The 27,327-nt window shown below is 36.0% G+C and overlaps 1 protein-coding gene across 1 annotated transcript in view; it reads right to left on the reverse strand.

Annotated features, from left to right (window-relative positions):
* LOC145283513 (uncharacterized) overlaps positions 1-14,344 on the reverse strand; it is a 37,077-nt gene extending 22,733 nt beyond the window's left edge. Inside the window, exon 1 of the mRNA XM_080132350.1 lies at positions 14,179-14,344. The gene's annotated coding sequence lies outside the window, so the exon portion shown is untranslated. The remainder of the gene's footprint in view (positions 1-14,178) is intronic.
* Positions 14,345-27,327: the final 12,983 nt, after the last annotated feature.

Below are 27,327 nucleotides of genomic sequence, written 5' to 3' on the forward strand. Positions count from 1 at the left end.
TAACCATGTGTCCCTCTGTTCATAAAAATCTGTAATCATAAACTTCATGCCCTTTTCACGAGACACTCATTTAGCTAAGCCTGCCTAATGATCACTCGTTGCAAAAAGCCTTAACATTGGAACGATTTGAATTAATGTTTCTTAAACGTGTAAATAAATGTTATTTTATTTCAAGACAGCAATCTCGAGTTCTTTGTCAAGTGTCATTATTTTTCCGAAGTTATTCACATTTCTTATTCTATATGTTTGAGGATGTGATTTGGTGGAAGTCTTTTGAAAACTGGAGATTATGTTAAATTTATCTTTAATGGTCCCGTGTATATTCTACTATTTTCGATTTCTAGAGATTCCTGCACCTACAACCTCGGTCTTAAAAATTGATAGATCCCGATTATGAATTCGTGAACACTGACTCACATCCTTAACCTATAGATTCTTGTGTTAATTGCTAGTGACCTTGAGATAGAATGCTAGCTTATGAAGTTGTGGTATTGGTTCACATTAGTAATTGAAAATTTACCACTTTTTATAAATAAAATATATTTGATTTCTGACTCCAAAAGTTTGGGGTTTTATACAAAATAAATATAAGGTTTTTATGATAAGTAGTATTTATCATTCCTTTTCTGGCTTTTCTGTATGTGCGTAAAAATGACAAATGACAATGTGACAAACTACGGTTCGTTCCTTATCAGCCTTTTCTCATTAACCACTATAATTCGCTTTCCGTCTTTTATTTCTCCATTTGAAAAATTTTTTTTTTGGTTCTGGTCATTTGATAAAAAATAAAAACGAGAGACACTTATCGCATTATCTCCTTTTTCCAGATATGGTTGGTTGGTTGTTTTTGTTTTACGGCATATCAACCCTTTTCGGGTTATTTAATGCCGCATCCAAAGATTTTGAAGAAAAAATATTTAATAGAATATATTTGTTGTTTTCAATTCGGTTTCTATTTAACCCATAGTTGGAACCCTAACAGGTACTACTCCGGGTCAGAGTGGACCTGGGAGCAATGGTAATTAAAGGGTGGCTCCACACTTCCCAAAGCCCATAAGCTGGGGCTTCACCACTGGATATAGTTTAAGGTCATATCCAGGACCTTTTCCAGATATGTCCCTTTCTTTATGGGTTAGGTAGCTCTGACTGGTCTCTTCTTTAGTCATTGGAAATGTGAGAAAGGAAAGAAGAAATTAAGTGTTCTTGATTTTAAAAAAAAAACGTATTTTATTTATTTTCATCAAAATCATCATCATCATTATTACTTTTAGTAGTACTGATGGTAGTAATAATTTTGGTTTCACTACATCAAAGGTTACTTTCTGACTAGGTTTGAATCTCCTGGCCAGCAGTAATTATCATTTTCGACACTGATGATTGTATAAGCATGAAACGTTAGTTAATACATATTTAAAAAATGCTATATAAATAAATTTTTTTTTGTGTATTGATATTCATATTGAAAACCCTTTTTTCTATTTATTTAAAAAGGAAACAACTTTCTTAAATATCGGTCAAGGAATTGCATTCATTTGCAAAAGATCTAGCTAATTTACATATTCTTTTAAACATTTGTTTTAATTAATTCCTTATTAGCTTTTTTTGTTTTCTTATAGGATGATCATCTAGTTAACAGTTAGGTGTAATTATATTCATGCAGATATTCTAGGTTTTAGTAAACACAAACCTCTTTGACGTTTCTGAATTTTTTTAGATGAGGATTGGTTATTTACTGTTCTCATCTTGAGTGTGATTTTCACATTTCGGTTGATATAACCTTCAAAGGAAAGGGAAACCATCTACCATTATGGGATGAAGTAAAAATTATAGACAGACGAGAACATTGGAGAATAAGACGACTGAAAGAAGCAGCATATGTGCTGAGGGATAACCTAGTATAGAATTTAATACCATATGGAAACCAGTAATTATAAACATTAGATAATATATACAAGTAAAAAAACATTAATATATACAAGTAACAAGTATAGGGATAGATGTACATTAATATATACTAATAATTAGTAATAAATTGTGATATTTACAACTAGAAATAAAAAGTAGGTTTAAGGCTCCTAAAATTGTAGTAGAATTGTCTACAAGGACCCATGTGCAGTGGTTAGAGTACTGGGGAAAATCAATTGTAAAAAGTGATATTCTCTTGAAGGTTGAAGGTTCAATCCTCAGTGTGGGCGACCGTAAAAATACATTTGAGAATTACTTAGGACCTCTATCCAGTCATGAAGTAAATAAAGGGTTCCGCTCGAAATTTCGTCCAAATTCCTGAGTTAGACAAGATACAACTGAAGAAGGTCGGAGGTTACATTGACCAAAATGTTGTGAAAAATCACACTCAAACAGTAGTCTGATGAATGATAATACACAAACGTCTTTCTATATATATTTATGTATATATATTTGTTTTTCTTACCAAACTCCTCTGTCAGTTTTTGGTCTACAGACATGAAACTTAATATATAAGGTATTTGAACCCATGCGAACCTATATATCTGGGTTTTAGCCAGGGAAAACTGGTGCAAAAGTGTGAAAATGAAAAAAAAAAAAAAGGAAATTGCCAGGTTAAGGTCAAACGACGGCATTATCAATATGCATGTGTAACCTAATAGCTATTGGTTCATGTTTTAATGTTTAGCCTTGCAACAAACATGTCTTCATAGCTCAGGCATTAACATAAAAGGAAAAAGTTAAATCGTAAGCTAAACGTTTTAGTTTCTCGGTGGTGGCGCACGGGTTATTTATTTTTTCAAACTTTTTAAATCATTACTATATATTGGGTCTAATACAAAATAATAATAATAAATACGAAATCTGCATTAATCAAAATATCATATTTAAGTGTATTTTACGACCGGGCAATGCCGGGCAGTCTGCTATATATATATATATATATATATATATATATATATTGCTTTTCAGTTTTTCAGCCTGTTCACATTTATCCTTCTCCCAAGTCTCAGTATGAAGCCAGAGTTAAATACAAGGTCAAATTTTTTTAATGCAGGGGAAAAATTCAGCTTCCGGAAAAAGAGGGACTGAGCCTCAAATAACGAAAATTGCCCCAGTGTAGAAGGATTTCTTCTTCACTGACCGCGAACAGAAAAAATGAATTGTAGTATCAAAACAGCTACTACACTTTGTTCGTAATCCCCTCCACTAAAAAAAAAATAGAATCTCATTTTTCTTTTTGAGTAAACTAGCATATACAGTGTACTTGTAATGATACAACAGTACCTTCGATTTAATATCTATTTTTCGATTTAATATCTATTTTTTTTTCTCGTCAGCCATATCTCGTCATAAAGCCGTTCGTTGCTGCTACTAAAAATCTTATGGAAAAAATGCTGTTAGTGAAAGCAAACCCCTCCATCCCTCGCCCCTATCACACCACCTCCTGCTGTTACTATTAACAATGACGAATCGTGGCCGTCATCGTAGAGGTTTGTTACAAGCAGTCATAATATCAATCATATGATAATAGTCGCCGCCCGCCGGTCTTCTTTTCTGGTTAGTCGTAGGGCAATACACAGTTGCGTCTTTGTAGTCGATTTTTAATCGTATAACATCGCTCACAACAGAACACAAAAAAATATAAAATGTACTAAACGAACTGTTTCTCATGAGATCAACGTTGACACACCGCGCATTAGTTTATTTACGGTCCTAAAACGATTGTTATAAATATTTGGCTATTTTTTTTTTTTTTACAATAGCCAACAAAACAAAATAGGAAAAATAAATAAATATACAATAAATAAAGTTACCAAGGAAAAAATAAGTTACTCTTCTACCTACATGGATAAGTTTTTGGGTTTGTATTACTGTACACATAGATTCGAAAAAGTTGTCAAAAAAACAAATATATAACAAATAAATGTTATCAAAGGCAATATAAGTTACTTTTCTACCAAACTGGATATATTTTTCGTGTTTTTATTCAATATAACATGTTTATTCAGCTCGAAAAACATACAGTGTTTACCGATGTATTGGAAAATTCAAGATGGCGTCTGACTCTCTTTAACACGGTAAGTTTGGGAAAAGGTATTATAAATAAAAAACTAGACAAAATACTGTTAAAAACTCGCTCAATATATGTTACCATGACACAGGTTGACATATATTCGGCGGCTTTTTAACAGTATTTTGTCTAGTTTTTTTTTATTTATAACACCTTTTCCCAAACTTACCGTGTTAAAGAGAGTCAGACGCCATCTTGAATTTTCCAATACATCGGTAAACACTGTATGTTTTTCGAGCTGAATAAACATATTATATTGAATAAAAACACGAAAAACATATCCAGTTTGGTAGAAAAGTAACTTATATTGCCTTTGATAACATTTATTTGTTATATATTTGTTTTTTTAACAACTTTTTCGAATCTATGTGTACAGTAATACAAACCCAAGTTTTTTTTTTAGTGTGTTTTAACTTATTTTGAAGCGTTTATTTACTTTGAAACAAAAGCAGTATTAACTCTGATTTTCAACTGAAAGAAATGGCGGTTTTGTTATAGACATTTGGACTCGATAATCGGTCAAAAAATCGAAAAGTATACAATACTAGTTGGACATTACATTTTTTCATGAGTCGTGACATTTACAGGATGGGTTTCTACAAGCATTACGTTTTAAAAATAAGTTAAAACATAAAAAGAAACTTATCAAAATAGGAAAGATTAATTTGTAAATTTATTTTTTCTCACCCCTTATATGTACATTTATTTATTTATATAACAATAAAAGCTTCTTTCTTAGAACTGCACGCCTGTGGAACTCTGTTCCGTCTGCCTGCTTCCCACCTGACTACAACTTGGATGTCTTCAAGTCCAACGTTAACAAATTCCTAATGAACCGCCCCCTGAACACTTCATCAAATCTCCACACTAACGTAATGTACTTGCAATAACCCTTATCCCTGAGTGGCTTCCGGGCCTTGATAAGTGGTGACCACTGTAAAAAAAAAAAAAAAAAGAAAAAAAATCCCGTAAGCTAGGAACAAAATATAGTATCTGTTCTAATGTTATCGTTTATCTCCTCGGCCAGTGAGTGTGAAATCCTTGTAGATCGAGATAATTACAAGATTTTTTACAAAGGAGTCACCACTTATCAAAGCCCGAAGGATAAGCGCTAATCAGTGTATGATAGGAACCTGTAGTAATCGTTAGTTGTTGAAATTGGGTATAATTTGATTATTTAAGAGCTCTGCTCAACAAGAACTTGTTTACATTAGACTTGAAGACAACTATATTGTAGTTCTGCATTTTTGAGATGAGGTATGAATGTTTGCATTGTTTAGATACATCAGACAATTGTTCTCATTTTGAGTGTTACCTGCACAACGTTTCAGTCGGTGTAACCTCTGACTTCATCAGGTGTAAAAGTTGCCAAAACATAGCGACTTTTACACCTGATGAAAGTTACATTGACCGAAACGTTGTGCAGAACAATTGTCTGATTAATCTAAACAATGTAAACTATATTGTAGTCAGCTGGAAAGTAGGCTGGCGGAACACTGTTCCATAGGCGGGTAGTTCTAAGAAAGAAGCTTTGTTCATGGAAACTGCGTTCAGATTTAGACACAGACAGAGAGTGAGGGAAATTGTTGATAGTGGTTGTAGCTCGATGAGTGTTTTCGTTTTTTTTTTTTTTTTCAGACAAGCATTTACCATGAAAATTATAGAGCAGAGACAAGCTTGCAATGTCTCTTCTGCAGGAAAGAGGTTGCAGGGAGGAGAACAGGGCGTCACCTACTCAGTTTTGAAGCCAATTTTTTACTTTTTTTTTTTTTTTACATAGGCATCACCACTTATCAAGGCCCAGAGGCCACTCGAGGATAAGGGTTAAAGAGTGTACAATAGTCAATTGGACAATATAGTAATCGTTAGTAATGGAAATTCGGTAAATTTGTTAACTTAAGTGGAACGGCTCATCAAGAACTTGTTTACATTGGACTTGAAGACAACCAAAATGTAGTCAGCTGGAAAGCAGGCAAACAGAAGACAGTTCCACAGGCGTGCAGTTCTAAGAAAGAAACTTTGTTCATGGAATCTACGTTTAGGTTAGGGACAGATAAAGAGTGGGGGAAATAATTGATAGTGTTTTCAGCTAGACATGTGTTTCTTGCGAAAGTTTGACGAGGGGGGGCACAGATTGGAGCTTAGACGAGCACTTGCCATGAAAAAAACCTAGACACCTCTAAAGCATGTGGACCAGATCTCATCCCGGCTGTGCTATTAAAAAAATGCTCTGCCGAGGTTGCTCCAGTTCTGTCCAAACTTTACAATAAATGCCTTAACGAATCTTGTTTTCCCGACTGCTGGAAAACCGCCTCTGTGGTACCAGTCTTCAAGAATTCTGGTGAAAGAACTGACCCACTAAATTATCGCCCCATTAGCCTCCTCCCGCTTTTCGCCAAAATATTTGAGTCCTTAGTTAATAAAGCCCTAGTCCAGCACCTAACAGCTGCTAAACTCTTGACTGACAAACAATATGGATTCAGGCAAGCCCGTTCAACAGCAGATATCTTAACTGTAGTTTCTGAACGTATATACCGTTCATTGGATAAAACAGGGGAGGGTAGAGCGGTGGCCCTTGATATATCTAAGGCTTTTGACACGGTATGGCACGATGGTCTTCTAAGGAAAATTAGATCATATGGAATCACTGGAAGAATTCATAACGTAATTAAATCCTTCTTAAGTAATAGAAAAATCAAAGTTGTCCTCGACGGACGTACATCCAAACAATATGACATAAATGCGGGAGTGCCTCAGGGGTCTATCCTTGGACCTCTATTGTTCCTGATATTCATAAACGACCTCCCTGATAATATTGTTTCGGAGATGGGTATATTTGCCGATGACACCACTCTCTATAACAGATATGAGGGGAAAACAAATGAACACATATCCAAGAAAATGGCAGAAACACTAGAGGATGACCTCCAATCCGTAGTGGAATGGGGACAAAAATGGTTGGTCTCATTCAATGCTGCTAAGACTAAGCTTGTTTCCTTCAATAACTACAAGAAACCTTCTCTACCACCAATAGCAATGGCCAAGAACACATTGCCTGAAAGTACTTCTTTTAAACTCCTCGGCCTAACGTTTACAGGGAATATGAACTGGAATAGATACATTGAGAGCATTGCCAAGGCTGCTGCAAGGAAGGTTGGCTCCCTCTACCGTGCTAGAAAACTACTTACGCCTGCCAGTATCCTATACCTCTATAAGGCAACCATTCGCCCATGTATGGAGTACTGTTGTCACATCTGGGCTGGTGCATCTGCTGCTTGTCTCTCGCTCCTGGACAGGGTTCAAAAAAGAGTCGCAAACCTGATAGGTCCTCATCTGGGCTTCAACCTCTGTCCCATCGACGAGATGTTGCATCCCTCTGCCTGTTCTACAAATACTTTAATGGTGAATGCTCTGACGAACTGCAAACACTTGTACCTCCCCGACGTAACTACCCCCGACAAACCCGACAAGCTACTAAGTCTCATCCCTTTACAGTGGAGATCCCTAGGTGCAAGAAAGCCTTTTACTCCAATAGTTTCTTCCCCAGAACTGCGGGTCTTTGGAACTCCCTTCCGGGATTCTGCTTTCCCAACTGCAATGATATGCAGAAGTTCAAGTGTAATGTTAACAAACATCTTTCTACTCTTCTCCCTTCATAATGACCCCGCTAATTAATTCCCTAATAGTAGCCCCCTGCTTCAAAGTGGCACTGTGCCTTGTTTGGGGTGAAAATTGAATAAAAAAAAAAAATAAAAAAAAAAAAAATAACAATAAAGCAGAGTTCCAATCTAGAGTTTCGTGGACCTGGATATTCTCTGTATTAAAATCGATCTTATATCTAACTCTCACCTTGTGTGTGTGTGGGGGGGATAAATAAGAACAAAATGTAGTATCTGTTCTGATGCTACTTAATCATTTATATTCTCGGTCAGGTAATGCGAAGTCCTTCTAGACGGAGGCAATTTAAATTTTTGTTCCAGTCTAGGATGCCCCCCCTTTTTTTATTAAGTTGGATATTCTCTAAATTATAAAAAATCGTAAGTTTAACTTAATCCCGTAAATTAAAAAAAATCTTAAGTTTAACTTAATCCCGTAAATTAAAAAAAATCTTAAGTTTAACTTAATCCCGTAAATTAAAAAAAATCTTAAGTTTAACTTAATCCCGTAAATTATAAAAAATCTTAAGTTTAACTTAATCCCGTAAATTATAAAAAATCTTATGTTTAACTTAATCCCGTAAAAAGGTTTGGTAAATAAAAACAAAGTGTGTTATCTATTCTGAAGCTACATTTAGTTATTTTTTTTCTTGGTCAGTTAAAGGAGAAGTTCTTCTAAATCGAGACAATTTTTACTCTTTGTCCCAATCCAGAGTATCCTCTTTTTGGGGATCTAGATTTCTCCCCACATTAAAATCCAACCTTAAATAATATTACAAGACCAAAAGAGAAAATCACGTAATGAAAATAGATGCATATCTTATTCTCATTAAATTAGCCATATGACGACGCTGACGTTCAAATCAACAACACCCAGCATGTTTTCGGTTACCTACAATCCTGTTTGTAGTTTCGGCCCAAGATCACAACAGACACAAAAGTCTGGCACTTATTCAAACAATCTTTCTCTACGGCTGAGAAACCTAGCCAATGAGAGCTGTGGATCTCAAAAGGTTGGTAGTTTTTTTTACTTATATTGCATCCACAGAATTCTGTGGGTCTGCTGGCACCATTTTGTCTCCAATACTCATATCAAGACACAATGCAGGAATATCACCCTTAACCAAGCTCTTTTAATCCTTCCAACCTTACACGGCCAATATGCTTAGCAACACGGCCAATATTTCGGCCTTCTAATAATACGTTATCAAATAATTTTGCTAATTGCTTATTATCTTTTTGGCTAATTATTGCTTAATTGGGTCAGCATTGAAAGGATTTAAGAGAAGACATTGTTGATTCGGCGCTGTGCACTGCAACACAGGAGAGTTTATTCATAAGCAATAGGTCGCAGGAAAGATGGTGGGATCCTTCTACCGCTCCAGAAGATATCTCACTACTGATGCAATTCTCTATCTATATAAAAGCCAAATACGACCAAGGATGGAATACTGTTGCCATATCTGGGCAGGAGCTGCCAAAAACAGCCTATCATGCCTTGACAGAGTACAAAATAGACTTCGTGGTTTAGTGGGGGATGCCCTTTTCTCTACCCTGCAACCCCTCTCCCACAGAAGAGATATTGCGAGCCTATCCTTGTTTTATCGTTATTTTCATGGCAGGTGCTCGTCTGAACTCCAATCTCTGGTCCCCCCTCGCCAATCTTTCACGAAAAACACCCGTCTAGCTGAATCCACTGTGAAAAATTTCCCCCACTCTATATCTGTGCCTAAATCAAAACGCGGATTTCATGAGCAAAGCTTCTTTCTTAGAACTGCACGCCTGTGGAACTCTGTTCCGTCTGCCTGCTTCCCTCCGGACTACAACTTGGATGTCTTCAAGTCTAATGTTAACAAATTCCTAATGAACCACCCCCCTAATTAAACACTTCATAAAATCTCCTCACTAACGTGATGTACTTGCAATAACCCTTATCCCTGAGTGGCTTCCGGGCCTTGATAAGTGGTGATCACTGTGTAAAAAAAAAAAAAAAAATAGCTACAGAACCACTCCAAGATTGGCAAAGATCCCCAAGAGGCCAGTTGAAGACGTGGTTACATACCAGCAAAGCTGACTTTGAACTTAGGTCTAGTCTACAGTGTTCACCATTGGTCTTGGAACTGGCTGCCCAATGCTATTTTTGCCGTTGCAGGTTGTCATGCACGATCTGCATTCATCTAGAATGCTGTGGATTATACAGAAGTAGCTGGCTAAACCCACCCTAGATTAATATCACCTCAAGTCATCAAACATAGATCCTAGACAGGCCAAAAACATCCCTGATGATTACAGAACCAAGTTGTCTAGCAGGACTAAGGCATCTGTTGAATATGGGGCTCACAATAAAATATCTAGTTACATCAAGAAAAAAATCATTCAAGCTGTGAGAAATTTCATGCTCATATGTTAGGGATGGTCATGTGTGAAATTTGAGATTCAGGGAAGAACAAGTAAGTATGCCCTTTTATTATTAAAATAAAAGAAAAAAGCAATGACTGAAGACAATTGAGCTTTGTTCAAGTTCAGTTTAGGATTGTTTACAAAGGATTTACAGTAAATATGCACTTCAGGTGCATAAATTATTTTACATAAAACAATCAAAAGTACTTTTTTATATATAAAACATTATTAGACCCAAACACTTAAATAAAACTATAAAAAGCTTCATTTTTAGTATCATTAAAAAAGAAAAATTAGAAAGGATGTCACAGGAAAGCTTGATACATGACCCAGTGGAATGAGTCTGCTGATTGCTAAAGATAGCAACAATGATGCTCTAATAGCACTGAAAGAAGATCTCCCGGCAGGCTCTGAACTAACCCGGAAAAAGAGTGTCTCTCCCACTGCAAGAACTGTGATACCAGGATCGGAAAGTGGGATTGAGAAGTTAGTGCCCCGAGGAGGGGCACTCTGACCTACAAAAAGTGACTGAGTAGGCACGTCGGCATTCCCTGATAAGGGCGCCTCAGGCGATTAACAATAAACTAACCTCTTCTCTAAGCCTGGGAGGGTGGACGGTACATCAAGGGGGAATTTGGATCCTGCGTAAACGTTTTTTTTAATGACTGCTCCCTGAAAACGCATACACAAAAGGTTTCCACAAAAACCTTTTTGAAAGTACTATTTAAGACCCAATTATATATATATATATATATATATATATATATATATAAAATAATAAAATGAAATTAAAATAAAATAAAAACAAGCATGAAATCTATCTATCTATATATCTATAAGAGTGAATGTGTCTATGTGTCTGTACATTTCCATACACAATAACTCTGTCAATTTTTAATCTACAGACTCGAAATTTGATATACAGGGTACTGAGATTTAGGAAAATCTATGTGATCGGTTTTCGGACAGAAATTTGGCTATGTTCAACGATTTGACCTTTGAGAACTCTACCAAACTCCTCTGACAATTTTGGGTCTAAACACTTGAAATTTTAGATATAGGTTCCTTGGACATGGATCTAACTTAATAACTTGATTTGAACCCAAAAGAATAAATGTTAAGGGGTCATAATAGAGGTCAAAGTTAAATTAAAATGACTCAGACAATTTCTGGTCTAAACATTTGAAATTTTACATAAAGGGTATTCAGAGATAGGGCAAGCTTTTTATTCAGTTTGGGTCGAAAATTTGAGCTACCAATATATAAGTGTATGTATGTATGTTTGCATATTTGCCTAAAACTTTCGACAGAGGCAACAGATTTTCACAAGATCAGTATCGTTTTGAAGCACGGTATTTCTAATGACAAATATCGAAAAATTGGCTAAAAACATTAATTTCTTCACCTTCAACTGGGCACTTTTCTACAGGGAGGAGTCGCCTTTTTCGTAGATATTGTCGAACGTCATCCTCTCTTTTCGATTGTCTAGCCTTAATTTAAACCTACGTCACTTCTGGTTTGACGGTGATTGTAACAGCAAAGATGTCACGTTCCCCCCCCCCCGTTTTTTTCCTCTTTCGCGGTATGTGTTCGAGTCTGCCTTCCTACTACCACTTTTTCTTTTTTTTTTTTTTTTTTTGCTCAACATACACCTCCAAACACTCGGGCAACGCCGGGCTGAACTGCTAGTAAAGTATGAATCAAATTTTCTCAAAGAAATAAAAAAAAAAATCTTTTTATGAATCAAATTTTCTCAAAGAAATAAAACACATTCAAAAAATAAAAACACGCTCGATTAAAAAAATTGTATGACTGAAGAAAGTGAAAGAAAACCTTTTTGCGCATTTCAGGGAGCAGTCATTACAAAAAAAAAAAAACCTTTACGCAGGGTTCAAATCCGCCGGGAAGTGCTAGGTGGACCTCCTAGGACTGCACAAAACCAGCATTATACCGCATTCAACAACAAGGACCAGGTCATTACAGGAATAGTCTGTTGATTTTGGTGCAAAAACACGGAACAACCTGCACAAGTGGCGAGGACGTTCGTGTGCAGACCATCGCACACATATCATCACGAACTGTCCCCTGAGCGTATGCATGCTCTGATGCGGCCCTGTCCGACGATGGATTTCGAAGTGAAGCGAAAAGCTATGATAATAATGACTAGAAATAGTAGCGATTCAACTTAGTAGTAGTAGTAATGTTGACATCGTTAGCAAATAAGTCAACAATTTTCTAAATGCCGGTTCGTTTTGCTTTTAGATTATTGGTTTGTTATAACACCTCTTTTTTTTTTGGTAATTATTATTATAGAATTTACAATTTTAATTAACTAGTTGCAATCTTTTTATTATATTAACGTGTTTGTTTCACCAGTTTCGTTTTTATGGTTTTCGGTTTTCCATTCAAATATTTTAATTTTTTAAAATTTCAATACTTAAAATATTTAAAACGATCTCATATATATGATTTTTGACGAATCAAAGTATTATTTAATTATTTAAGTATTATTTAATTATTTATTGTCATAAAATAAATCAAATTCATAATAAAAACAATACATATTAAACGGTGATGGTTCGTTTCGTTTCAGGTACGCTACTTTAAACACGTGTTCCCTTTTTTATTAAGTCTATTAACAGTTATTCAAATATCCTTTTTAATTATGCTTATTTTATTTTGAAATTTTTTATTTAAATTATATACGTGCCATTAAAAACATTTAATTTACGTACATTTTTAAAATCATTTTTTTTTTTACAAATATTCTAGATATTCAAAGTATATCAATGTAAAATTCTTAAAAAAAAAAAAAGAGAACGCGATTCATTCAACAAATCTAAGTGATAATAATTGAACTATAACCGACATTGTCATAAGACTATTTAAAACTACTGTTTATATATTCTAGATTTGTATTTATTTCAGTAAAACTCTTAAAAACACAGCAGAGAAGGAAACGCGATGTTTTTGTAGTAAAACAGGAAGAAAAAAAAAGGTGCTTATTCAAATTAGCACTTATGGCGGTAAATTAAGAGTAAAAAAAAATACAGAAAAGTCTGTACGTATTTGTTAAAGAAAGTCATTTTCCAAAAATTTGTACTCCGTACAGAATAGGTAGAAAACATCCTTCCCTCTCCATGCTAAAAATGGCTTTTTAAATAACAACGTTATTATTTCAGCACGGATCTGCATGAGTACCCAAAAATTAATAATTTGATCAAATATTTTTTTTTTTTACTCCAGAAAATCAAAATTTTACGGCTGAGCGAGTAGTCGTTGTGTTTTCGTCGTGCATGATGAAATAAATAAGGGGAAGACAACTCAAATCAAAGTGTCGAGATAAAAAAAAAACAGCCTTATGTTCAATACGGTTTAGTACTAAAATCGCTAAAAATCGCAAAATTTGATTTTCTCGAATTAAAAAAAAAATACTTGATCGATTTACGTAATTGTTGGAATATGAAATCTCCGTTTTGTAACGAGTACATCATCATACAGACATTTCTGTATTTCTTAAAACTTTTAATTACCATCGTAAGTGCCAATTTGAATAAGCACCTTCAAACTTTTAGTTCTCATTTAAAACTATTAATGTAAAAGTCCTAAAAAAAAGAAGAAAAAAAAAGGAAACAATTTTTATTGTAAAGCACGAAGAAAAAAAACACTTCCGTTTCTATTTCTCCATAAAATAACATTGATTAACTATGATCGATATGTTATTGTTAATGATTGACAATCTCTTTCGTTGTCATAAGAATGCTGGCTACGACCTGAGATGGGAGACCATTTTTGTCTCCAATAATCTTTCACGACATAAAGAACTATCACAAGCTTTATGGAAGTCATACTACTGCTACTACTACAACTACTACTATTTTTACCATTACGACTAACTTAACCGACATGAGTAATATGTATATTGCAGTAGTAAACTAATTTTTTTTAATCGCGGAATTAGTCGTAGACCCGTTCTGTGTAATCACACACAATAAAAAAGAAAAAGTTGGATAATGAAGAATGAATCAAGTAAAAGGCGAAAAAAAAAAAGAAGTAAAAGATAGAATAGGAAATATATCCTACCGAATTTCAGCTTACGACCTGCCCATCCGGTCATAACTTATTCGTACGTCACGTGACTTTCAGAGTTGTGACAATGAGAACGAACATGGCATAGCGAGTGATAGTGAGAGTTGTAATGTTAAAGGAGAAGGGGAGGACGATATGACCTAAATGAGGGAGTGTTATGAATGAGTTAAGAAAAAAAAAGTCGTGTTGAAACGTATTTTCAAAATAAAAATATGGACATTTTTTTTTTTTTTTTTTTTTTTAACTTTATGATGTACGTGTCCGTTATGGAACAAAGATGTTATATTACAAAAATCACACGATTTTTAGCGATTTTGATAAGAAAATGTGTTCATTACAAGGCTGATTTTGATCTCGATAGTCCGAATTGAGTTGTCTCCCCTTATTTATTTATCATGGCAGATCAAACAAAACCTAACGTCTTACTTTGTCATAAAATTTGATTTTCTTAGTTAAAAAATAAAAACTACTTGATCGATTTACGTAATTTGAGAATATGACATCTTTGTTCTGTTACATAATAAACTTTTTATTTTTAAAGATTTTTCTGTATTTTTTTTTTTTTTTTTAATTCTATCTTAGCACCAAAAAAGCAAGTAAGTAAACAAATAATATAGATAAATAAATAAAATAGAAGATTTTATGAGAAAATTGTCTGAGCACTGTCAGTTCTACGCCATAATATATGTAACGTGGTTGTTATGCTTGCACAGCATTTGTTGCAGTTCGAACCTCTCTTGGAACCTCACGCCATCCGGCACGGTTCAAAACAAACAAACAAACAAAAAATAAATATATCCAACTTAGCTTTTCTTTCTTGTTTAGCACAAGTCGTTTATTACCGGGTTTTTTTTTTTTTTTTATTACATTTTCACCCCAAACAAGGCACATTGCCACTTTGGTGTAGGGGGCTACTATCAGGGAAAACATCTACTGGGGTACTATGTAGGGATTAGGGCAGCGAGATGTTGGTTCACGTTGCACTTGAACTTATGCATGTCAGTACAGTTGGGGAAGCAGTGACCTGGAATGGAATTCCAAAGTCTAGCAGTTCTGGGGAAGAAACTACTGGAGTAGAAAGATCTTTTACATCTAGGGATCTCTACAGTGTGGGGGTGGGATTTTGCAGCTTGTCGGGTCTGTCGAGGGTGTTCACGTCGTGGGGGCACAAGTGCTTACAGTTCTTCAGAGCATTCACCATTATAATACTTGTAGAACAGGCAGAGGGATGCAACGTTTCGACGATGGGACAGAGGCTGAAGTTTTGATGCCAGTTAAGGGCCTATCAGATTTGCGACTCTCTTTTGAACCCTGTCAAGGAGAGAGAGACTAGTAGCCGATGCACCGGCCCAAATATGACAGCAATACTCCATACATGGGCGAATAGTGGCCTTATAGAGGTACAGGATACTTTCGGGTGTTAGAAGTTTTCTAGCACGGTAGAGAGAGCCCACGTTCCTCGCAGCGGCCCTGGCAATGCCCTCGATGTAATTGTTCCAGCTCATGTTTCCTGTGAACGTTAGGCCAAGGAGCTTGAAAGACGTACTCTCAGCTAAAGAGTTGTTGGCCATTGCTATAGGTGGTAGAGAAGGTTTCTTGTAATTATTGAATGAAACCAGTTTTGTCTTGGTGGCATTGAACGTTACCATCCATTTTTGTCCCCATTCCACTACTGATTTGAGGTCATCCTCTAGTGTTTCTGCCATTACTTTAGATATATGTTCATTTGTTTTCCTGTCGTGCCTGCTATAGAGTGTGGTGTCATCAGCATATATACCCATCTCAGAGGCAATTTTATCGGGGAGGTCATTTATGAATATCAGGAACAGCAGAGGACCAAGGATAGATCCCTGGGGCACTCCGGCATTTATATTATATTGTTTTGACGTACGACCGTCGAGGACAACCTGGATTTTTCTCTTATCTAAGAAGGATTTAATTATGTTAAGTATTCTACCAGTGATACCGTAAGATCTAATCTTCCTGAGGAGACCCTCATGCCATACCCTGTCAAAAGCCTTAGATATATCTAGAGCTACCGCTCTGCCCTCTCCCGCTTTGTCCAGTGAATGGTATATGCGTTCAGAGATTACAGTGAGGATGTCTGCCGTGGAACGGGCTTGTCTAAATCCATATTGATGGTCGGTCAGAAGTTTAGCATCTGTAAGGTGCTGGACTAGAGCATGGTTAATTAAGGTCTCAAATATTTTGGCAAAAAGTGGGAGGAGGCTAATAGGGCGATAATTTAATGGGTCAGTTCTTTCGCCAGAATTCTTGAATACTGGTACCACAGAAGCAGTTTTCCAGCAGCTCGGAAAGCAAGATTCATTAAGGCATTTGTTGTAGAGTTTGGAGAGAACTGGAGCTACTTCGGCTGAGCACTTTTTTAATAGCACAGCTGGGATGAGGTCGGGTCCACATGCTTTGGAAGTGTCAAGGTTTTTATGATAGCATGCACCTGAGCAGGGGTGATTTCCAGATCGTCTAGCTTGGCGTCTGTCCGCATAGGAAAGTCAGGTAGGGGGTGGTTTAAAGGGTCCAGTGTAGAGTTGGAGGCAAACCGACTGGCAAGCATGTTAGCCTTCTCGGTTGCTGAGCAAACAACCTCGTGATTGTTGGTTAGTGGGGGAATCGTTGATTGCCCATTATTTACTACACTGTTGTAGATTTTCCAGAAGTCACGAGTTCCTAATTTTTGTGCTTCGATGCGTTTTTTAGTGGTTTCCGTAAATTCCCTCTTAGCTGTCGCTATTTCTTTCTTAACGTTACTTCTAGCTTCTATGTACTTTTGTCTGTTTGAACTGGACTTATGTCGGTTAAACCTTCGGAATGCATGCTGCCTTTGAGCAATGGCAGTTGCGCAAGTCGAAGTAAACCATTGGGGAGAGTGGGGCTTGCTATAGAATTTCCGCATGGGAACATGCGCTTCGATTGCAGTTTTGAACCATTCAGTGGTCTCAGTTGCACACTGTTCAGCAGGAAGAGAAAAAATATTTCCCCATGGGGCGTCTCTGATAAGATCTCTGATAGCTTCCCAGTCAGCCTTTTTATAATATCTCGTTGTTTTGAGCACTGGCTCTTCAGTTTTGGGTCTAGAGTTTAGGGCGATTTCAACCATTATTACCGCATGATCAGCGTTCCCAAGTGGGCTCTCGGCTTTCATTACACAATCATCAGGAATTGTGGTCAAAAACAGATCTAATAGTGATGCGTGTTGTTCTTCCTGATCAGGGAAGCGGGTTGGAAAAGTAACAATTTGCGATAGGGAGTAAGATACAGAGAAGCTATGAGTTGCGCTGCCTGCTGCATCTGTATAAGTAGAGAATCCAAGCCAGTTTTTGTGATGGACATTAAAGTCACCAAATACATGTACTTGGGCGCTAGTGTCGAAAGAGAGTGCTGTGTCTATGCTGTCAGATACTTTGTTTATTATGGTGCAGTCTTGGGTCGAAGGAGAGCGGTAGAGAAAGTAAAAGTAGCTAATGTTGTGTTGCATGATTAGTCTAAAGCACATAAAGGCTTGATCATCCGTTTCTAGGTTTGTTTCTCTAGTCAGGGGAAGGGTATTACGAATGTAAACTCCAAGTCCGTGCATATGTCTGTCAGAGTCCTTACGGCAGAGTGGGAGATATCCAGGCATGTTAAAGTAGTTAGAGGGGATGGAGGAGTGTAGGTTAGTCTCACTTAGTGCTAAGATATCCGGGGTATTTGTTAGGAGAAATGCTTCAACATCAGCTAAATTAGTTCTAAGCCCACGGATATTTGTGAATGCAAGCCTCAAGGGAGGAGGCAAGTTGGATTTGTTTGACCCTAAGCCTGGTTTAAGCTTATTTTTAGATTGTACTGTCATGTTTTTTAACGAGTTTCAGTTGGGTTAGGGGAAGCCAAACAGGAGGTTATGCAGAATATCACACATGCATCACAAGTAGACCATCAGCTGACCCTCCATCAACTAGGACTGTGGCCTCAGGAAAGCCCACCGGGGATGAGTGCAGGGTCCCTTTCCATGCGCGCCATGGCACTGCAAACATCCCGATATTATTCAACTGTTGATGGAGCAGCCGCTCTAAGCGCTACCAAAGAGTTAGGGCTCCTGTACTACCAGTCGGAAACAGCAGCCAGTAACTGTCAATCCGGTACCCTCAACCCATCAGAGGAAGGTCAACCCAATCTAATTGCTCAGGCATATGTGGTACTCAAGCATTCTCAAATGCCCAGCTTTAGGGGTGGGGTGTGTCGGGAGTGGGGAAACGGCGTTCATTGCCCTAGACAAGAAACAAGATCTACCAATGAGTGTTTCTGTCGAATCACTGATAGTATCTCTGCGCCTGACTAATAGGCAAAGAACGAGTATGGAAGCCGGGCGATAGGCAGGACCTATCTACTCCTTAAGCAATTTAGGTATTGCAAACCGGTAATTTGTTTGAGTCACCAGCACTAGGAAGGCTGTCATCCAAGACTGAAGAGGCCTCCCTCCTCTTTGGTTTAGTTTCAGAGTTTTCCTTCTCCTAGACGGATGATCTGGAAAGATCTACTGGGTCCGTCACCACTGAGAGGGTTTGCTCCGCGCCTGGGTTCTAATCCAGGTATTTCTGCGACCCTGCGTGGTTAGATAATGTTATTGGGTTAGTTTGTAGAGGTTATATCTGCTAAATAGTTACACTCCTCAAAGTGGATTAGGGATATTGTTATTTCATTGTTACTGGATAAAGGGGTTGAGTAGAGCTCATGCAGTGTAAGCAACTATGATTGTAAGGAGGCTTGTTAGGAGATAGTGTGATTAGAGGCTTTCATTTTTGTTTATATATATTTTTTTCTCATTTTTTTTTCCTTTTTTATTTTTATTTATTTTTTTATTTTTTTTTTATCCATGTGAGCTTGGGTCTAGTATAATATTAAAGTGTGAGTAGGAGTTAAGAATTGAACTACGAGTTGTGCCAAAACTATATTTTAGACGATATCAGGGCATGAGATGCGAGTGCAATATAGTACGGGTAAAACAGTAAGTTTTGAGTCATGTGTAATTTGATAAATAGATATATGGGCTGGTTTTAGTAGGTGCGAATAAAGTTGGAGGTACAAGGTGAGTTTCTATTATTGAGAGAAGATGTTTTCAGCTTTCAAGTAAAAGTTATGAACATTTAGCATAGCAAGGAGCATTGGTTCAGTTTCGTATTAGCGTTGCAAAGATATCTAAGAGGGGACAGTTGTGTAATGCAGTGCGGTGTGCTTTGCTTCCGAGTACATACTTTAGCTGTTTAATCCCAACTGGAATAGGAATGAACTCCAATGCATGTCTAGAGGGTAGAATTGTATAGATGTTTAGTGATGACTAAGCAGTTAGCATGTGAGAGTCAGGGGCTGGAAGTTAAAGATTCCAGTACAAAACGGAGTGAAATGTAGGAGTTAAGTGGCGGTTTGGTGGGAAGGAGCAGATTGTTAGCCTTCAAGGGATAGGAGTTATTAATTTACAAGAAACAGATCTAGGATTTAGGATTTTAAGTTTTTTTTTTTTTTTTTTTTTTTTTTTGTTTGCGCATGCAGGCTAGACAGAGGTAATCGTCTTGGAGGTAAAATGTATATTGGGATTTCTCCCTGTCTTGATACTTGCTGCCACTGCAGGACCACATTTTTTAATTCCAGTTTCACCCCCAAACAAGGCACAGTTGGTTGCCACATTGATGTAGAGGGCTACTATCAGGAACATAAGTTGTAGAGATACTATGTAAGGAGTTGAGCAGCAAGATGTCTGTTTACATTATACTTGAACTTCAGGATGTCAGTACAGTTGGGAAAGCAGGAACCCGGAAGGGAGTTCCAAAGTCTAGCAGTTCTGGGGAAGACGCTACAGTGAAGGGGTGGGATTTTGCTACTTGTCAAGTCTGTCAGAGGTATTTACATCGATTAGGTACAAGTGCTTGTAGCTCGTCGGAGCATTCACCACTAAAATACTTGTAGAACAGGCAGAGGGACACAACATTTCATTGATGAGACAGAGGTTGAAGTTTAGATGACAGTTCAGGACCTATCAGGTTAGCGACTCTCTTTTGAACCTTGTCCAGGAGTGAGAGACAAGCAGCAGATACACCAGCCCAAATTTGACAACAATACTCCATACATGGGCGAATGGTGGCCTTGTAGAGGTACAGGATACTTCCAGGTGTAATTAGCTTTCTAGCACGGTAGAGAGAGCCCACCTTCCTCGCAGCGGCCCTGGCAATGCCCTGAATGTATCTGTTCCTTGTGAACATTAGGCCAAGGAGTTTAATAAATGTACTTTCAGGTAATGTATCTTTAGCCATTGCTGTTGGTTGTTGAGAAGGTTTCTTGTAATTATTGAAGAAAACAAGCAGCATGACCATCTATTTATGTCCCCATTCAACAGCAGATTGGAAGCCTTCCTCTTGTGTTTCTGCCATTTCCTTGGATATATGTTCATTTGTTTTCCCCTCATGTCTATTGTACAGCGTGGTGTCATCAGCAAATAAACGATGGTTCGACTACTTGTTATTGACAGGTCTGGATCATAAACCACGAGAAATTCAGGTTGCTATACTTGAGAACTGCCAGGGTGATGACGTCATAAAAATATGCCATGGCTTACAGTTTGACATCCCAGAGACTGAGCGCACTGTGGAGGAAATACTACAAGCACTGGAGGAGTATTCCATCGAAATTCTCAACGAAACTTATGAGAGATTTGCTTTCTGTCAGAGGAAACAGGGTGAGGGAGAGGCCTTTAATAAGTTCTACCATGACCTAAGAGTACTCTTGAAGATGTACAATTTCTGCACTCGATGCAGTGACTCACTTCTGCGGGACCAGATTGTGGATCTGCTAAAAATACAAAACCTTACTCAACAGAAGAGTGTAGACATATGCAGAACGGTTAAAATGGCTTCAACCCACAGTCAAGGTACGGGACTAGACACAACCACAGTGATGAGGGTAGGTGAAACTAGTCAAGTGAAGGAACCAGTTTCCAAAAGAGAATGCCTATTTTGTGGATACACACATATGCCAAAATGCAATAGATACCCAACCCATGGCAAGCTGTGCTGTGCATGCAATGAGAAGGAACACTTTAAGCGCAAGTATCCCAACAAAGACAGAACAATGCAAAAACAGAGACACAACACACGAACGAATGAAAGTAAGAAGCATGTTGCACCTCCACCACAAATACATCAACTAGACAGATTATCAGAGGAGGAGGATGAATAATACACCCATTGGATGAATGCAATAAGACACCCAAAGACAACACATGAAAAAGAGGCAAAATGCTTCTGAATAAAAAAAGAAGTTGTTTTCCAGATTGACACAGGGGCATCTAGTAATACTCTCCCTGAAAAGTTTGCCAAGAGAATGAGACCTTACAAAGGGGTCTTATCAATGTGGAACAAATCTCTGATGAAATAACACGGTGTATGCTGAGTTATTTGCCCCAGGAACTTTGGAACATCAATAGTTTGTTTGTTTAAACAAACTATTGATGTTCCGAAGTTCCTAGGGGCAAATAACTAAAAAAAAAGTTTTTTAAAAAATCGATGTTGGAATAATAATTCCGAATAAATTAAATGAAGTATGTTATCGATATAATTATTGTTTAAAATTTATTAAATAATAATTTTAAATAGAATACTTAAAACAATTCTCTCGCTAGAAACATTAACTACGATACCACTATTTAATAACATCAATTTTTTTAAATGTAATATGCAAATGAGATGATCCCTTAATTGTATAAAGAAATGAATGAAAGAGTAAAGTAAGGAACCGTTCGTATATATTAATCAAATTGTGAACAAACAAACAAACAGACAGGAGTACGAATATATATACGATATATATGGAGCATACATTTTTCCACTTTACAGTGTATGCCAGAAAATGCCAAAAAAAGAAGCAAATAGAATTTTAATAATAGAAATAAGATTGATTTACTATTTTAAATACACTTTCAACAAAATTCAAATTAGCATGTCATAGAAAATTCTCCCTTTTTTCTAATATGATGATGCCACAAGGTCTTATGATTCAGAGTATGCTTATCATAGTGTGTGGACTATTAAAACCCCAAAGCTGACGTTGTGTCTAACTGTTGCATAAGCAGACCTTCCGTAGGAGGTTAAACAATAAATTCGGGCAGAAAAAATGACCAAGGGTCACATACAGAATTTTTGTGTTGGCAAGGATGGCAAACAAAAAAGTCGGTCACAAGTCCAGGAATTCCTGGAAGATGGCGTCAAAGCAAGGTCAGGTTTTAGGATGCAAAATATCTGGGCAGCGAGTGACCACATTGTTGTGAAACAATGCCGATTGGAATGTTGGTTTCCCTCTAGCAGAGTTACTATCCTCAGAAGCATATCTGAGAAAATTGACCATATCCTGTCTGTGTATCGTCTTGGGAGACGTCAATGTTCACAATATGGAAGGTTAACCCACTGAAACAAGACAGATAATGAGGGGAGGTCTGGTCATGATTTCCCCCTTGCTTATGACCTAACTCAGATTATTCATGAACCCGCCTGTGTGCCTGACACTTTTTCTTACAATCTGCTCAGAGCTGTATTCATCCTCTGTTCTGTTTCCACTGCGATATTCCAACCATTCAGTTGTTGAAAACGAAATGTAATAAGTCCTCAGATGTGCCTCTCCATCGTACAGTATATTGTACCCTATGGTTGACTGGGATAGCTTCTGTACATTTATATCAAATATACCTCTGCATTCCATGTTTAAAATTAACATGTCTTCCATAGTATTAGACCTGACAGAAAGGTTAATTATCAGTATGGACCACTTCATACCTTCCAAAACTTCAAGCTAAAAACTCATTGCGCACAGAAATTACTTTTTCCATTTCTTTCAACAAAATAGATGTACTAAGACTAAAGCTGTCTTCAGGACTGCCAGCAACCACTGTAAAAGAGTAATAAAGAATGAGAGAGTGTTTTATGCTCAGTCCGTCAAGTCCAAAGTAGCTGAGCAGCGGTTTGGTTCCCAACAGTTTTGGCAAATCACAAACAGGGTCCTGAACAGAAGCATTTGCTCTATCTCAACCATTATAAATGGATTTGAGGTAATCTTGTCATCAGCATATGAGGCACACACTGGAGATGATATGCTCGTATAAATATGGACGTTTATACAAACATACATTTACACAAAAATATACGCATTGGTTATATAGTTTGCTATATAACATAGTATACCTCCATAGTTTCCAGGTCTTGGATTGACATAGGGTCATGGAAATAGTTTCTATTTTTACTAGTCACCAAGACAAGTGAACCAACTACAATTTCACTAGGCTGTTGTCAGAGGACAATAATTTCAAATCATTAGAATCTCCAACATGTTAGTCACCCTTCATCGTTGAACACGTACTCATTGCCTGTATAGGTCTCCAACAAATCAGACACTACAAAATACTACAAAATAGACAACATGAGACACTACAAAATACTATAAAATAGACAATATGAAGAATTTGTTTAATAAAGTTCATGTGGACAATATACTTGATTTTCTGAAAGTTACAGGACTTTACATAAAAATTCTTTTAGGAGAGAAATTGTTTCTCTTTTCAAGTGTTCTTTTTCTAACTATGTTCATATTTTCTTGTGTGTAATTTCTTTGGTCCGTCTTATAAATAATGCAGTTGTTTTAAGGATCTCATTTATTCTTTTATTGTCTTTTTGCTTTCTAATTAATTGTCCGCCGTATCCCGGTGTTGTATCAATAGTTAAATGCAGGTGTATTAAAAGTATTGTTAAGAGGAAAATTCCATGTAATGTTAGTTAAACAAAGAATGAAAAATTCCACCATTAGAACTAAAAAAAAAGAGAGTTAAAAGAAAAAAGAGAAGTAAGATTGATGTGTACCGGTAGTTACGTGGTGGTAAGAAGTATATGGCAGCAAAGCTAGAAAGTTCCTACCTCTTCATAATCAAGCGTTATGTGTTTTTTTTTTTTTTTTTTTTACACAGTGATCACCACTTATCAAGGCCCGGAAGCCACTCAGGAATAAGGGTTATTGCAAGTACATTACGTTAGTGTGGAGATTTGATGAAGTGTTTACTTAAGGGGGCGGTTCATTAGGAATTTGTTAACGTTGGACTTGAAGACATCCAAGTTGTAGTCCGGTGGGAAGCAGGCAGACGGAACAGAGTTCCACAGGCGTGCAGTTCTAAGAAAGAAGCTTTGTTCATGGAATCCACGTTTTGATTTAGGCACAGATATAGAGTGGGTTAATGATAAAATGAAATGTTAACTATTCTGTACTTTCAAAAATAGATTGTATACTATTCTGTACTTTTACCTGACAATTTTTGTAGTTAAAGTTGTCATATCTCAGTATTGTCCAATCATATGCTGCGATGCAAACTCACAACTCCAAATTATCCACCCTTTTTGAAAACAGACTTTTATCCAAGCTTACATTTGCACATGAGTCACAAGATTTCACGTTATGTGCAAGATCCGTCAGCATATAATCAGATGCACCACTATTTAAAAAAAATTTTTTTGCTTGTAACTGAACCTTACATGCTACAAACAATCAGAGGTCTGTTCAAATTTTTAACTATTATTTGCTATGAGTGACGACACCTATTTTTGTATCTCCATTAAAAATAATTCAAACAAAATATCATGCAATATTACCACTAATTACCTATGTCCATTTAATATGTTTTAATAATACTATTCATTGATTTCTTAAATTAAATTTTTTTATTTCTTTATTTAATTTGAATTATTTTTTAATCCGGATTAGTCAACTAAGTTAAATTGTTGCGATTTTATGTTAGTTTCGTATCTGGACTTTGCTTTGTTTATTTACAAAAATATCGGCTAACCTATTTATTTGATTCAAAGAAAAGCTTTTGTTTAAAATTTCTTCACTGAGGAAAGAAAATTTTACATTATTTTATACTTAGTTCATTCTAATTCTTCATTTAAAATTAAGGATCTCAATCTATTTTTAATTTATTTTTTATTTTCTTCCGTTCTTTCCTACTAAGATTTACGATTATCGGATATTTTAGAAGTAGAAAGGGAGATAACTCTGTATGTTCGAAATTTTAAAGTTTTAGTTGAAATTATGAGTTACCAAAATCCCAATATGTCTTCATAACGATGAAAGGGAAGTAACTCAAGCCGTTCGATATTTCTAAGTTTGGCAAAATTCCTAATATGCATTTATGATTTATTTATTAATCAAACAAATCCAATTAAAATTAGGCTAACCTGTTCAAAATATAAGTTTGTAATGCATATTTTAACCATGATACTAATTTTATTACCAAAGATTTAACCTACGTTTGCCATCCAACCATAATTTGCTGAGGTCATGCATGGCTTTAATACAAAATAACAACTCGGGAATTAAGTTCTTCAATATTTATCTCATAATAAAACATATCCCATTAATAAGTAATCTAATAATAAATCTAATCTTTAGCTCCATGTATATTTTACCCAATGAAAGCGGGGATTCACCTTGGTTTTTTGGATTTAATCGTTTAGAACAAGAGTATTATTTAAAAAGCTAGGATTTTTCAAGTTTTACTGATCTAAAAACAGTATTAATTAACCTCCATTCTTTAATTACTAATTTTTTTTGTTGAATTCATATTGCTAATTTTTGTTAAGCTATTTTATTGATCAAGAAACGGTATAAACTATTTCACCATCAATATGACTAAAATTGTGGTCCCAGTTTTGAAACACTATTGCTAATCTTTGTTAATCCTTTTTATAGATCTAAATTTCTTATCTAATAATCCATTGTGAAACATATTTTTATAACTAAAAAAATATATTCCACTCCTTCATTAAAGAACCAGCTGCTTTGAATAGGGGATAAACTTTATTTCTGTCACCTGACGAGGAACTTTCATTTTTTTCATAAACCAATTGTCTGAAATATTAGCATTTTCACTGTAGCGACTATGTAATATTTCTCCATATAAATAAAAATATTATATATATATATATATATATATATTAGTTTGGTCACACGGGATCGTACTTCCCCCTCTTCCTTCACCCCAACCTTTACTTCCTTCGTTCACCACATCTCCCTCCAAAACCTCTACTGCTCACATTCACAAGGTATACACCCCACTTTCTTTCAAAGCGTAAACCCTCACCAGAATATACTTTCTAAAAAATGAATGTAATCTTGACTCTCATTTCAATATCGCCCCTGTTTTGGTCTGATGAAGTGGTTTCGCTGAATTAGGTTTCCACTGAAACATATATACACATATTTAACCAATAATGTTTGTATAATAAACAAACTATATATATATATATATATATATATATATAGTAAGTTATAAAAATATATATATATATATAGTAAGTTATAAAAATATATATGGCAATTAAGCTACACAGAATATTCCACGTTTCATCCATACTAGGGTTCGTCAGGCTTATGCAAAGAGTTGTGGTTGTCTCGCGTTTTTATATACACACATTCTATTGAGTTTTTAGTTAGCCAATCAGATTCCTAGTTTCCACTGCACCCTTCCTAATCAGCCGATAGACAGGCACTTACAGGACAAAGGCCCAATTGACCTTAGGCTCAACCCTTCCTTTATGTGTGCTTTTTTAGTGGGAAGCATAGATATCTAGTGATCTGACCTATTTTAAATCTAGGTGTAGTTCAATGTTTTTTTTTAATATTATGTAAGTTTAAATATGTATATATATATATATATATATATATATATATATATATGATAATTTATGTATATGTATGTTTATTCTATTTATTTATTTTCTATTGTTATTTTTAATTTTAAAATTATTTTGGATCGCCATCCTAGAGTGAAGTTTATCCTGTATACACAATTGTTCGCTATTTCTCTCCTGCAGTTTAATAGATGTTGGGGTTCTTTAAAGTATAGAATAGCAAATTTTTCATGAAAGCATCGTCTAGATCTCTACATGTGTTTGCTTGTCTTACTATTTTCAATTCGATTTGTTTGTTAGTGTTGTTTTCATTCTGTGTTTTTTTTTTTTAACATACTTTTGTAATCATAATGTCGGGATATATAATATGGGAGTTATCATGAGATAAGTTTGTTGGAAGCAGTTGGCAAAATATTTTCCAGAGTTCTACTCA

This window comes from Euprymna scolopes, chromosome 8 (assembly GCF_053919585.1).
Source record: "Euprymna scolopes isolate OS-2025 chromosome 8, ASM5391958v1, whole genome shotgun sequence".
NCBI classification, from domain to species: domain Eukaryota; kingdom Metazoa; phylum Mollusca; class Cephalopoda; order Sepiida; family Sepiolidae; genus Euprymna; species Euprymna scolopes.